The 12,155-nt window shown below is 45.5% G+C and overlaps 1 pseudogene; it reads right to left on the minus strand.

The window, feature by feature from the left end:
• Window positions 1-4,300: 4,300 nt before the first annotated feature.
• On the minus strand, window positions 4,301-10,304 carry LOC134761238 (olfactory receptor 7E24-like; annotated as a pseudogene).
• Between the last annotated feature and the right edge of the window lie 1,851 nt (window positions 10,305-12,155).

Here is a 12,155-nt window from a genome sequence, read left to right on the forward strand (position 1 = left end):
TTGATTTCATACAACACATGTTTTTGTGAGCTTCAGGTTGGGTCAAAGTGGCTGGGGCAAAGCTACACATTAAAAACATCTCAGGAAAGCAATTGTTGAAAATACAGGTCTTTTTCAAAATGAAGTCTCTTATGTCTTTCCTTTCTACATAGACACAGGAACAGTCTGATCTCTCTTTCTTTTGCCTACACTCACTGAACTGCCCTTCCCCTCTGCTGGGCCATGACCGCGGAGAACAGGTCCAGTGTCCTCCCTGTGTGTAGCACGGTGGAGGCTCAGACTCCGTCCTCGAGGCTGGCAAGAAGACAGGGTGAGACATGAGCCTCCTGATACAGGTGACAGGTGTGGAACCCACAGGACTGGAATCTCACACTGCAGGGCTGGAGGCACAGACTATTTACTATTCTGTGGTCTGGGGAGCTCAAGGCACAGAGCTCCTCATTAGCCAGAGTCGCCCAAGTTCCCCAGCCTCTAAGGATTTCCTCACAATAATTCAAGAAGGATAGGAGAACAGTGAGTGTCCATAGACGCTTTGGGGCTCTTCCTCTCATCAGGAGAAAGCTGGTGTGTATTCTTCGCTTCTTTCTTTTCTTTTGAAAGATCCAACTGCTTTAATTTTCATCTTTAATTATGGGCAAATATACCACGTATAAATATTAAAAATTGTGAATATATATTAGTTCATATAGAATGGCCAGTATAAACATTTACAATTTCCACTCTTTTTCAGTTTACAGTTTAATGACATTAATGACGTTCACATTGTTCAGCAGCCATCACCGCCATGGTCTCCGGAACAGTTTTATCTTTCAAAATGGAAATTGCACCCATTTAGCAAGCTCTCCACTCCTCTCTCTCGCCCACCCCTGGGGGCCACCTTTCTAGTTTGCAACTCTATGAGTTTAACGACTCCAGACACTTGATAGAAAAGTGGAATCATACCGTGTTTAATTTTTTTGGGTTGGAGACAGAGACTTTCTCTGTCGTTCAGGCTGGAGTGCGGTGGTGTGATCTCGGCTCACTGCAACCTCCACATCGTGGGTTCAAGCGATTCTTGTGTCTCAGTCTCACGAGTAGCTGGGATTACAGGCGTCCGCCACCACGCCCAGCTAATTTTTGTATTTTTAATAGAGACGAGCTTTCACCATATTGACCAGGCTGGTCTCGAACTCCTGACCTTAAGTGATCCACCTGGCTCAGCCTCCCAAAGTGCTGGGGTCACAGGTGCGAGCCACTGAGCCTGGGCGTGTTTATCCTTTTGGGATTGATTTATTTCACTGACGATAATGTCTTCGAGGTTCATCCATGCTGCGGTCTGAGTCAGAAGTGCCTGTCCTTTTTTTTGTTTGTTTGTTTGACTTTGTTTTGTTTTGCGTTTCCATGCAGTCTCACTCTGTCGCCCAGGCTGGAGTGCTGCGGCACAATCTGGGCTCAGTGCAACCTCCGCCTCCCGGGTTCCAGCGATTCTTGTGCCTCAGCCTCCCGAGTAGCTGGGACTATAGGCACACGCCACCAGGCTCGTCTCATTTTTTGCATTTTCACTAGAGACAGGGTTTCACCAAGATGGCCAGGCTTGTCTTGAATTCCTGACCTCAGGTGATCCGCCCACCTCGTTCTTCCAAGATGTTGCGATTACAGGCGTGAGCCGCCGCACCGGCCAAAAGTGCCTGCCTTTTTAAGGCTGGAGAGTCTTCCATTGTATGAAGGAACTGCAGTGCGCTTTTTCATTCATCTGTCCACGAACCCTTGGGTTGCTTCCACATTTTGGCTGTTGCGAATAATGCTGCTATGAGCGTGTGTGTACAAATCTGTCTTCCACTCCTGGCTTCTAGTTCTTTTTGGTAGGTACCCACAAATGCAACTGCGGGAACATCTGAGCATACTGTTTCTAATTTTTCCAGTGCACGCCATACTACTTTCCCCGTTCCTTCACGGTTTTACATTCCCTCCGATCGTATTGGAGCATTCCTATTTCCTTCTAGTCTCACCAATGCTTGTTTGTTGATCGTATCCATCCTAATGTGTGGTATCTCATTCTTTGTTTGATTTGCGCTTCCCTATGGTTAGTGATTTTGAACATCATTTTAGATGCTTATTGGCCATTGCTATATCTTCTTTAGGGACACGTCTACTCGAGTCTTCTGACCATTGTTGATGGAATGCTTTGGGTTTCTTGTTGTTTAGTTCTAGCTGTTCTTTATATATGATGGATATCAGCCTCTTTTGAGATATATGATTTGCAAATATTTTTCCTAATCCACGGGTTATCTTTTCACTCAGTTCACAGTGTTTTTCGCTGCACAAAAGTGTCTGTCATTTAGATGTAATCCAAGGAATCTAATTTTCTTTTGTTGCCTATGCTTTTGGTGTCATATCCCAGAGAGCATTGCCCAATCTGATGTCATGAAAGTGTGGCCAATGATTTCTTTTAGGCATATGATACTTTTAGCCCTTGGGGTTAGGTCTTTGATCCAGTTTGTGTTAATTTTTGCACCTGGTGTGACACGGGGTCCACCTTCATTCTTCTGCATGTGGAAATCAAGTTTCTCCGACACCATTTCTTGAAAAGGCTGCTTTTCCAGCAATGAGCTTTCTTAGTACTCATGTTAAAAATCATTTGAACCTATAGGTGAGAAGTTATTTCTGGGCTCAAAAACAAACGAACAACAACCGACAACAGATAAGGATACAGCATGGGCTGGGCGCGGTCGCTCACGCCTGTAATCCCAGCAGTTTGGGAGGCCGAGGCGGGCGGATCACCGGAGGTCAGGAGTTGAAGACCAGCCTGAGCGACAGCGAGAAACCCCCATCTCTACCAGAAATACAACATTAGCTGGGCAGCTGGCGCATGCCTGTAATCCCAGCTACTCGGGAGTTGGAGGCAGGAGAATCGCTTGAACGCAGGAGGCAGAGGTTGCGGTGAGCCAAGATTGCACCATGACACTCCAGCCTGGGCAACAAGAGCGAAATTCCATCTCAAAACAAAAAACAAAAAACAAAAAACCAGCATGATATCAAGAGCAGAAAGAGAAGAGCTTAAAAACCAGCATAATGAGAAAGTTAGGAAGCTTCTTACCAAAGCATCTGGAAATATGCAAGCAATTCTTGTGAACTAAAATGTTCATACTGTACTATCAAACACTAGAACTCACTCATTCCATCTTTCTGTATTTTGGGACCCAATTATCCACTTGTCTTCATTCCCCATCCCACCGCTTTTCTTCCTAGCATATGCTAACCACCTTTATACTTTCCACCTTCCTGAGATTCCTTTTGTGTGTAGGTGTGTGTGGGATGGAGTCTCTTTCTGTTGCCCAGGTTGGAGTACACAGGCACAGTCCGGGCTCACTGCAACCTCCGCCTCCCGAGTTCAAGCGCTTCTTGGGCCTCAGCCCTCCGAGTAGCTGAGACTACAGACACCCATCACCACGCCTGGCAAATTGTTTCTGTTTTCTATAGAGACGGGGTTTCACCATGTTGGCCAGGCTGGTCTCAAATTCCTGGACTGAAGTGATCCGTGCGACTCGGCCTCCCACAGCGCTGGGATTACAGGCTTGAGCCACCACATCTGGCCAAGGTTTCCTTTTTTCTTCCTACATAGAAGTGAGGACACGAAATATTTGTCATCCTCTGCCTGGCTTATTTCATTTAATATACAGACCTGCAATCTCACCCATTTTGTCCGCAGCGGAGAGGATTTTCTTCCTTTTTAGGCGGAATAATACTTCATTGGGTGTGTATGCCACAGTTTCTTAATTGAAACAAATTTCTAAGAGCAAATATTTTTAAAATAGCAGGAATGTGAAACTTCAGGGATACTGTGCCCATTTTATTCTTTTCTATTTCCCATCTTATGTATACGCAAGTGTATAACAAAGCAGCAATCAATGTGTGTATACATCTATAACTTCAACAAATGTGAAATGTAAATGCTAAGCGGTGGCTGGGCGCAGTCGCTCATGCCTGTAATCCCAGCACTTTGGGAGGCGGAAGCGGGTGGATCACCTGTGGTGGGGAGTTCAAGACCAGCCTGACCAAAATGGAGAAACACTGTCTCTACTAACAATACAAAAAAAAAAAAAAAAAATTAGCCAGGCATGGTAGCGCATGCCTGTAATCCCAGCTACTTGGAAGGCTGAGGCAGGAGAATTGCTTGAATACGGGAGGCAGAGGTTGCAGTGAGCCAGACCGTGCCATTGAACTCCAGCCTGGGCAACAAGGGTGAAACTCTGACTCAAAAAAAAAAAAAAAAAAAAAAAAAAAACGAAAAGAAAGAAATAGAAAATGCGAAAATGCGAAATGGTAAGAAAAAACAGCATAATAAACATTTGTGTGGTGTTGATGGACAATGCATTTGAAGATAATATTTGAAGAAATTATAATTAATTTCTGTTCTTACTCATTGGAGCTTGATGCCTCTAAAAACTTCGTCATTGGAACCACCTCTGGTGCTTTAAAAGAAAAAAAAACAAAAATCCGCGTACTCACACAGGTGCAAGGAAATCCGAATCTTAGGTGTTGAGACCCAGGCCTCATCATGTGTTAGCTCCCCAGGTGATTTGACTCAAAGCCAAGATTGAGGAACGGCGACATTTATCTCTACACATAACCTGCCTAAATAGATTCTCTAGAAGCAGTTTATGAAGAAATTCCACATAAACTGTGGAAGAGGATATGAATTTGATGTACAGTATGTCCTCACTTAACATCTTTGAAAGTCTCTTGGAAACTTCACCTCGAAGCAAAATTATGTATAGTGAAACCACTTATTTTTCATCAACAGTATAACTACACAACTTTGAATAACCAATGGTGTTGGAGGACCTCCTGTACATTGTTTCCATAAAGTCAGTTTTCAGGGAATTCCAAAATGAAGTGAGGACTTCGTGTATATAAAAAGATGGTGGTGATTCCACCTGGATGACCGGGTTATTGCTCAGAAACTAAAAGGGGCCGCCTAGGTATAGAGGATTCTGTCATGAGGTTTCTGCTAAACAAAGGATCCCAGAATACTCACCCATTCCAGTTAAAGGCATAACGAAGAAAGCAATATTCACAAAGGAAATGCGGAAAGGAATAAAAGCCATCAAGCCACAAAAATAATGTGACTAAGGGGCAGGATTTGCAGATGTAGAGATTGAATGTGGTTGCCCTTTCTCACCCACACAAGAAAAAGGATGGAACAGATCATGAGATTCGACTGTTCTGCTGCGCAGCCTCCGCAGGGCACTTTGTATGTCCCTGTTTCTCAGGCTGTAGATGAAAAGGTTCAGCATGGGGGTGAGCACAGCGTACATCACTGATGCCACCACACCATTCCTGGGGGGTGGTGACACAGCTGAAGTCAGGTACATGCCAATGCCTGTTCCGTCAAATCAGCAAACAACTGCTAGGTGAGAGCCGCAGGTGGAGAAGGCTTCCTACTTCCCATCTGACGATGAAATCCTTAGAATGGAGGGGACAATTTTATAGTAAGACAAAAGGATCCCTGAAACGACAAGAAAACCCAACATAGTACTACCGAAATCTATGAATATGCTATCGATGACGCTGTCAGAACAGGCAAGTTTGAGAAGTTGAGAGGGGTCACAGACAAAATGAGAGATTTCCACATTCTTGATGATGGTGAATTGTAACACAATCCAACTGGGCAGCTGGCAATCCAACAGGCTAAGGAAAAAGGACACCAAAACGAAGAAGACACAGAGGTGAGGATTCACGATGACTGGGTAGTGCAGAGGGCGACAGATGGCTACAAAGCAGTCATAGGCCATCACAGGCAGAAGCATGTCTTCTATACATGCAAAAAGGACCAAGAAAGACATCTGTGTCAGGCAGCCCGCATGAGAGATGACTCTGCTATGTGACTGCATGTCCACAATCATCTTGGGAACCGTGGCCGAGGTGAAACCCATGTCAGCCCAGCACAGGTTGGAGAGGAAGAAGTACATGGGGGTGTGGAGGGGGGAGTCAGAGCTGACAGCCAGGATGCTGAGCAGGTTCCTCAGCACCGTGACCAGATACGTGGACAGGGACAGGGAGAGCAAAGCGAGGACGGGCTGCAGTTCTGGATCCTCTGAGAGTCCCAGGAGGAGGAATTCTCAGACACCTGTGAGATTCCGTGGCTCTGTGTGTCTTGGACACCTTGAGAAGGAAAGAGGATTGGAAAAATAAAAGAGAAAAACCAGCCCTTAATGCTGGATGCAAGCAATTCACAAGGAACACTTTCACACTTGGGGACCATACACCGCCAGCAATGTTTCTCAGCTGTGACAATTCCAAAAATCTCAGAATTATTACGTGGTTTACTTTTTTGCTATACAAGTCTTTCTGTACATACCACTTTAGAGAAAATCCACTGAAGAATATTAGAAGACCAAAACGTCATATATAACAAATCCGTGATCTCAGTAAAATACGGCCTACTCTTTTCAGAAAAAATACAATGCAATGAAAATGTCCTTCTCTCTTTAAGAAAAAGATCTCATCTAATTGAAAGAAATTAAGAAGCCGTGAAATACACTCTATTTTATTCTGACACCGTGCTGCAAGTTCCTGTGATGTAGAATATGTAAAAGGACGACACAAGAGCTAGGACCCCATTATCTAAAACCGAAATCGAAGCTTATAGTTCTCAATCGGAGGACCTTTTCACGTGCCTGTTACTTTTCATAGTTATTATCATCCTTAGGTTTTCTGACATCATTTCTTCATAAAAGTACACGCACACTCAAATATGGGAGCTGTGTTTCCAAATGAATTGAATATATAACTCTTGGCTCAGCACCATGCCTCACACCTGTAATCCCAGCACTTTGGGCGGCCGAGGCTGATGGATCACCTGAGGTCAGGACTTCCAGAACAGCCTGGCCCACGTGGTGAAACCCCGTCTCCAGTGAAAATAAAAAAAAATTAGCCGGGTGTGGTGGCGCGTAAACCTAGCTACTCGGGAGGCTGAAGCAGGAGAATCCCTTCGAACCTGGAAGGCAGAGATTGGACACCCCGTGATAGGATTTTTGATATCCTAGGGAGATATTGCTCCTGACAGCAGAGTGGGCGTACACCCTGTGATATTATCTGTAATATCCTAGAAAGATATTGCTCCTAATATCAGGGTGGCTGTACACCGTGTGATATTAATTGTAATGTCCTACAGAGATATGACTCCTAATAATACAGTGGGTGTACAACCTGTGATATTATTCATAATATATTACAGAGATACGACTCCTGGTATCACAGTGAGTGTACACCATGTTTCTACACCCTGTGATCTTATTTGTAACAACTTAGAGGAATATTACAGCTAATATCAAAGTGGGGGTACACCCTGCGATGTTATTTGTTATCTACTAGGTAGATGTTACTCCTAATATCACAGTGAGTGTACATTATGTGTGTAGAGACTGTGAAATTATTCATAATACCCTAGGAAGATATTACTCCTAATATCACAGTGGGTGTACACCCTGTGATATTACTTGTAATCACCTAGGGAGATACGATTCCTAATATTACAGTGGGTGTACACTCTGTGATGTTATTTGTAATGTCCTAGGAAGAGATTACTCCTAATATCAAAGTGGATGTACACCATGTGTGTACACTCTGTGATCTAATTCGTAATATCACAGAGAGATATTTCTCCTATTATCACAGTGGGTGTACATTCTGATATGATTCGTAGTATCCTAGAGAGATATTGCTCCCAGTATCACAGTGGGGGTACACCCTGTGATATTATTCATAATATCCTAGAGAGATATTACCTCTAATATCAGAGTTTCTGTACACCCTGCGGTATTATTCATAATATCCTAGGGAGTTATTATCCCTAACATCACAGAGCATGTACACCATGGGTGGACACCCGGTGATGTTATTGGTAATATCCTAGGGGGATATTACCCTTAATGTCACAGTGGGTGTTCACCATGTGTGTATGCACTGAGATGTTACTCGTAATATCGTAGGGAGAAATTACACCTAAGGTTACAGTGGGTGTACACCATGTGTTTCTGTTGTGTGATGCTACTGGTAATATCTCAGAAAGTTATTAGTCCTAGTGCCACGGTGGGTGTATACCATGTGTGTCCACTCTGTGATGTTATTCGTATTATCCTAGGGAGGTAGTTCTCATAACATCGCCGTGGGTGTACATCAGGTATGTACTCCCTGTGGTCTTATTGACTATGTCCTGCGTTGATAGTACTCCTAATATCACCGTGCGTGCGCACCATGTGTGTACATTCTGTGATGGTGTTCGTAGTATCCTAGGGAGATATCACTCCCGATGTCATAGTGGGTGTACAGCCTTGTGATATTCTTGGTAGTATCCTTGGGATGTATTATTACTCGTGTTATCACAGTGGGTGTACACCCTGTGATAGTATTTGTAATATCCTAGGGAAATATCATTGTATACCCTGTGATATTGTTTGGGACATTTGAGGGAGCTATTTCTCTTAAAGTCAGAGTGGGTGTACACCCTGTAATATTCTTCCTAATATCACAGCGGGTGTACACCGTGAGTGATATTTTTTTCTAATATCCAGCGGGGGAGAGGATGATATTGCTTCCAGTATCACAGAAGGTGTACACCCCCCTGTGATATTGTTCCTAATATCCAGGGAAGGAGAGGATGACATTATTCGCAATATCACTGCGGGTGTACCACCTCCCGCCGGGATATTGTTCTTAATATCCGGAGGTGGGGAGAATGATGTTACTCCCAATATCACAGGGGTGTACACCACCCCTGTTTGTAAACACCCCCTGTTGTATTGTTCCAAATGGCCTGTGAAAGAGTAAATATGACTCCCATTATCGCGGGGGGTGTTGAGCCCTGATGATACTGTTTTCTAACATCCAGGGAAGGAGAGTATGCTATTACTCCCAAGATCGCAGGGGTTGTACACCCTTTTGTGTTTTTGTGCCCAATATCCAGGAAAATAGAGGATGATATTACTCCCAATATCGAAGTAATTGTACAGCTCCCCTGTGATATGCTTCCTCATATCCAGACAGGAAAAGAATGAGATTACTGCCAACAGCGTAGGGAACGTATACCCGCGCTGTGATATCTTTCTTTCCCAGTATCCAGGTGGGGAGACGATCATATTCCTTCCAATGTCGCAGGGTGTGTACACCCCCTCTGTGATCTCGTTGCTAACATCCAGGTTTGGGGAGGATGACATTACTCCCAATATCGCAGGGGGTGTACACACCCCTGTGAAAATCTTCCTCTATTCAGAGGGAGAGAGGATGATATTACTCCCAGTACCGCAGGGGGTTTACACAGCCCTGTGATACTCTTCCTAATATCCACAGGGAGAGAGGATGATAGTACTCCCAATATCGCAGGGGGTGTACACAACCCTGTGATATTGTTCCTAAGATCCAGAGCGAAAGAGGATGATACGACTCTCAATATCGCAGTTGGCGTACACCCCTCCTGTCCTATTGTTCTGAATACCCTGGGAGGGAGAGGATGAAGTTACGTTGAATATGGCAGGGAATGCACACCCTCCCCCTCTGATACCCTTCCTGATGTCCAGGGGAAGAGAGGAAAATTTTACCCCCAATATCGCAGAGGCAGTACACCCCACCTGTGATGTTGTTCCCAATATGCAAGGGGGGAGAGGATGATACTATTCTCAATATCGCAGGGCTGTTCACATCCCCAGTGACATTTTTCCTAATATCTAGGGGAGAGACAATTGTATGACAGCAAAGGTCGCAGGGTCTCTACGTCCCTTCCTGATATTGTTCCTAATATCCAGGGGGGAAGAGGATGGTATCAAATATGAAAGGGGGTGTACACCCCCCACCCCTACGATATTGTTCTTAATCATCGTGAGGGGAGACGATGATATCACTCCAAGTATCGCAGGGGTTGTTCGCCACCCCCTGTGATATCGTTTCTGATATCCACGGGGGGAGAAAATCATATTACTTCCAATATTGCAGGTGGCGTATACCCCACCTGAAATACGGCACCGAATATCCAAAGAGGGAGAGGATGGTATTAATACCAATATCGAAGTGTCTGTACACGCCCCTTGTGATATGGTTTTTAATATCCAGTGGGCGGGAGGATGATATTAGTGCCAACATGCCAGAGGGTGTACACTACCCCTGTGATATTGTCCCTAACTTCCAGAGGGGAGAGGATGATATCACTCCCAATATCTCAGAAGCTGTACATCCCCTGTGATATTGTTCATCATATCCAGGGAGGCGAAGGATGACATTCCATTGAATTTCACGACAGTACTACACGCACAGTGTGATATTGTTCCTAATATCCGAGAAGGGTGAGGATGATATTATTCCCAATCAAGTAGTGGGTGTACGTTACGCCTGTGTTATTGTCTCTAATATCCGGGGCCGCGGGAGTGGGGGAGAGGATAATATTCCCTCAAATTTAGCAGGTGGTTTGACGCCCCTTGTGGTGTTGTTTTAAATATCTCGCGGGGAAGACAATAGTATTATTTTTGATAGTCCGATTCATCTGCTCCACCTTTCTGGGGCTCTGAGGCCGGGAGGCGCCATGCAGTTTCCGTGGGATCCCCAATACCTTTGCCGTCTTCTGTACCAAGGGAGCCTAAAACGCAGGCCCGTTTATCTGAGCCGATCCGTAAGGGCAGTCGAAATCTAGGTATCAGATCTCGAAGAAGCACACGGGTTACTTCACGAGCTTTCTCAGTTGGTGTTGGATAGGCCGCCACCCACCCAGAGTAGGTACGCACGCCCAAGAACTAGTAAATACTTGTTACCTCCACACTTTGGCATCTCTGTGAAGTCTACCTGGAGATCTTCAAAGGGGGCTGCTCCATAAGCTCGTATGCCGGGCGGAACGGCTGGACCTTGCCTCGCATCATGCTGTCGGCAGGTAACACACCGCTGCCTCACCGTTTTGGCAAGGGCTGACAAAGGCGAGATGTAGAAATACCGGCCTAACAACTTTTCCAGTGACTCCTGACCTCGATGGGTGGTTTCTTGCACAGCCAGTACAACTGCAACTCCTAGCAGCTGTGGCACAGCTACGCTCCCATCTGGTAACCGAATCCATCCTTCCTCCATCACTTGTCCTTCCCTCTACCTGGAGAATGTCCTTTTCTTTTTTAGAAGAAGTAGGTCCAAGATCAGGTACTTGAGGGAGCACTGATGCCCAGAAGGGGGCAGATGCTGCTTTTCGAGCCTCTGAGTCAGCGCGGGAATTCCCCAAACCCACCGAGGTGGAAGCTCGCTGGTGTCCTCTGCAATGCCTAACTGCCACCTTGTGGGGTTTCCATACTGCTTCTAATCATTGCAAGGTTTCTTGTTGATATTTTCTGTCTTTTCCCTCAGAGTTCAATAGGCCCTTTTCTTTCTATCACGCTCCATGCACTCGAAGGGTTAAAAAGACACCGAGAATCAGTGTAAATGTTTACAGTCTCACCCTCACTGAGTCCTAAGGCCCGAATTAAAGCAATGAGTTCAGCTTTCTGGGCTGAAGTGGCCTGGGGCAACGATCTGGCTTCAACAAGAGTGTCCAGGGTTACCACTGCATACCCTGCACCTCTCTCTCCTTGGGGGTTGAAGAAGCTGCTCCCATCCACGTATAGTTCCCAGTCTACTGATGCCCAAGTCCGGTCCCGGAGGTCAGGTCTGCCAGAGTCGACTGAGTCCAAGACTTCCACACAATCAGGCTCGACAGGGCTCTCTGATACCGGGAGCAAGGTGGCGGGTGTAGGGTGTTACAAACTTCAATGGTTATACGAGGATTTTCACAGAGCCAAGTTTGGTACTTGGTGAGTCTGGCATTCGGTAGCCGACGATGTCCTTTAGCGTTCATGAAAGTCACCACAGCATGGGGGCCCTTTATGTTCAGGTTTTGCCCAAGAGTCAGCTTATTTGCTTCTTGTTCTAGCAGGGCAGTTGCTGCCAAGGCCCTCAAACAGGGGGCCATCCTTTAGTAGACCCGTCTAGTTGTTTAGAGAGGTAGGCCGCCGGCCTTGGCCGGAGCCCAACCGTTTGGGTTCAAAGTCCAGCTGCCATCTTTTCTCTCTCTGATGCATAGAATGGAAAAGGCTTTGTCAGATCGAGTAGCCCCAGGGCTAGGGCTGCCAGAAGTTTTTCCTTTAACTCATGAAAGACTTGCTGTTGTTGGG

Source organism: Pongo abelii (assembly GCF_028885655.2).
Source record: "Pongo abelii isolate AG06213 chromosome 18 unlocalized genomic scaffold, NHGRI_mPonAbe1-v2.0_pri chr18_hap1_hsa16_random_utig4-3743, whole genome shotgun sequence".
NCBI lineage: Eukaryota > Metazoa > Chordata > Mammalia > Primates > Hominidae > Pongo > Pongo abelii.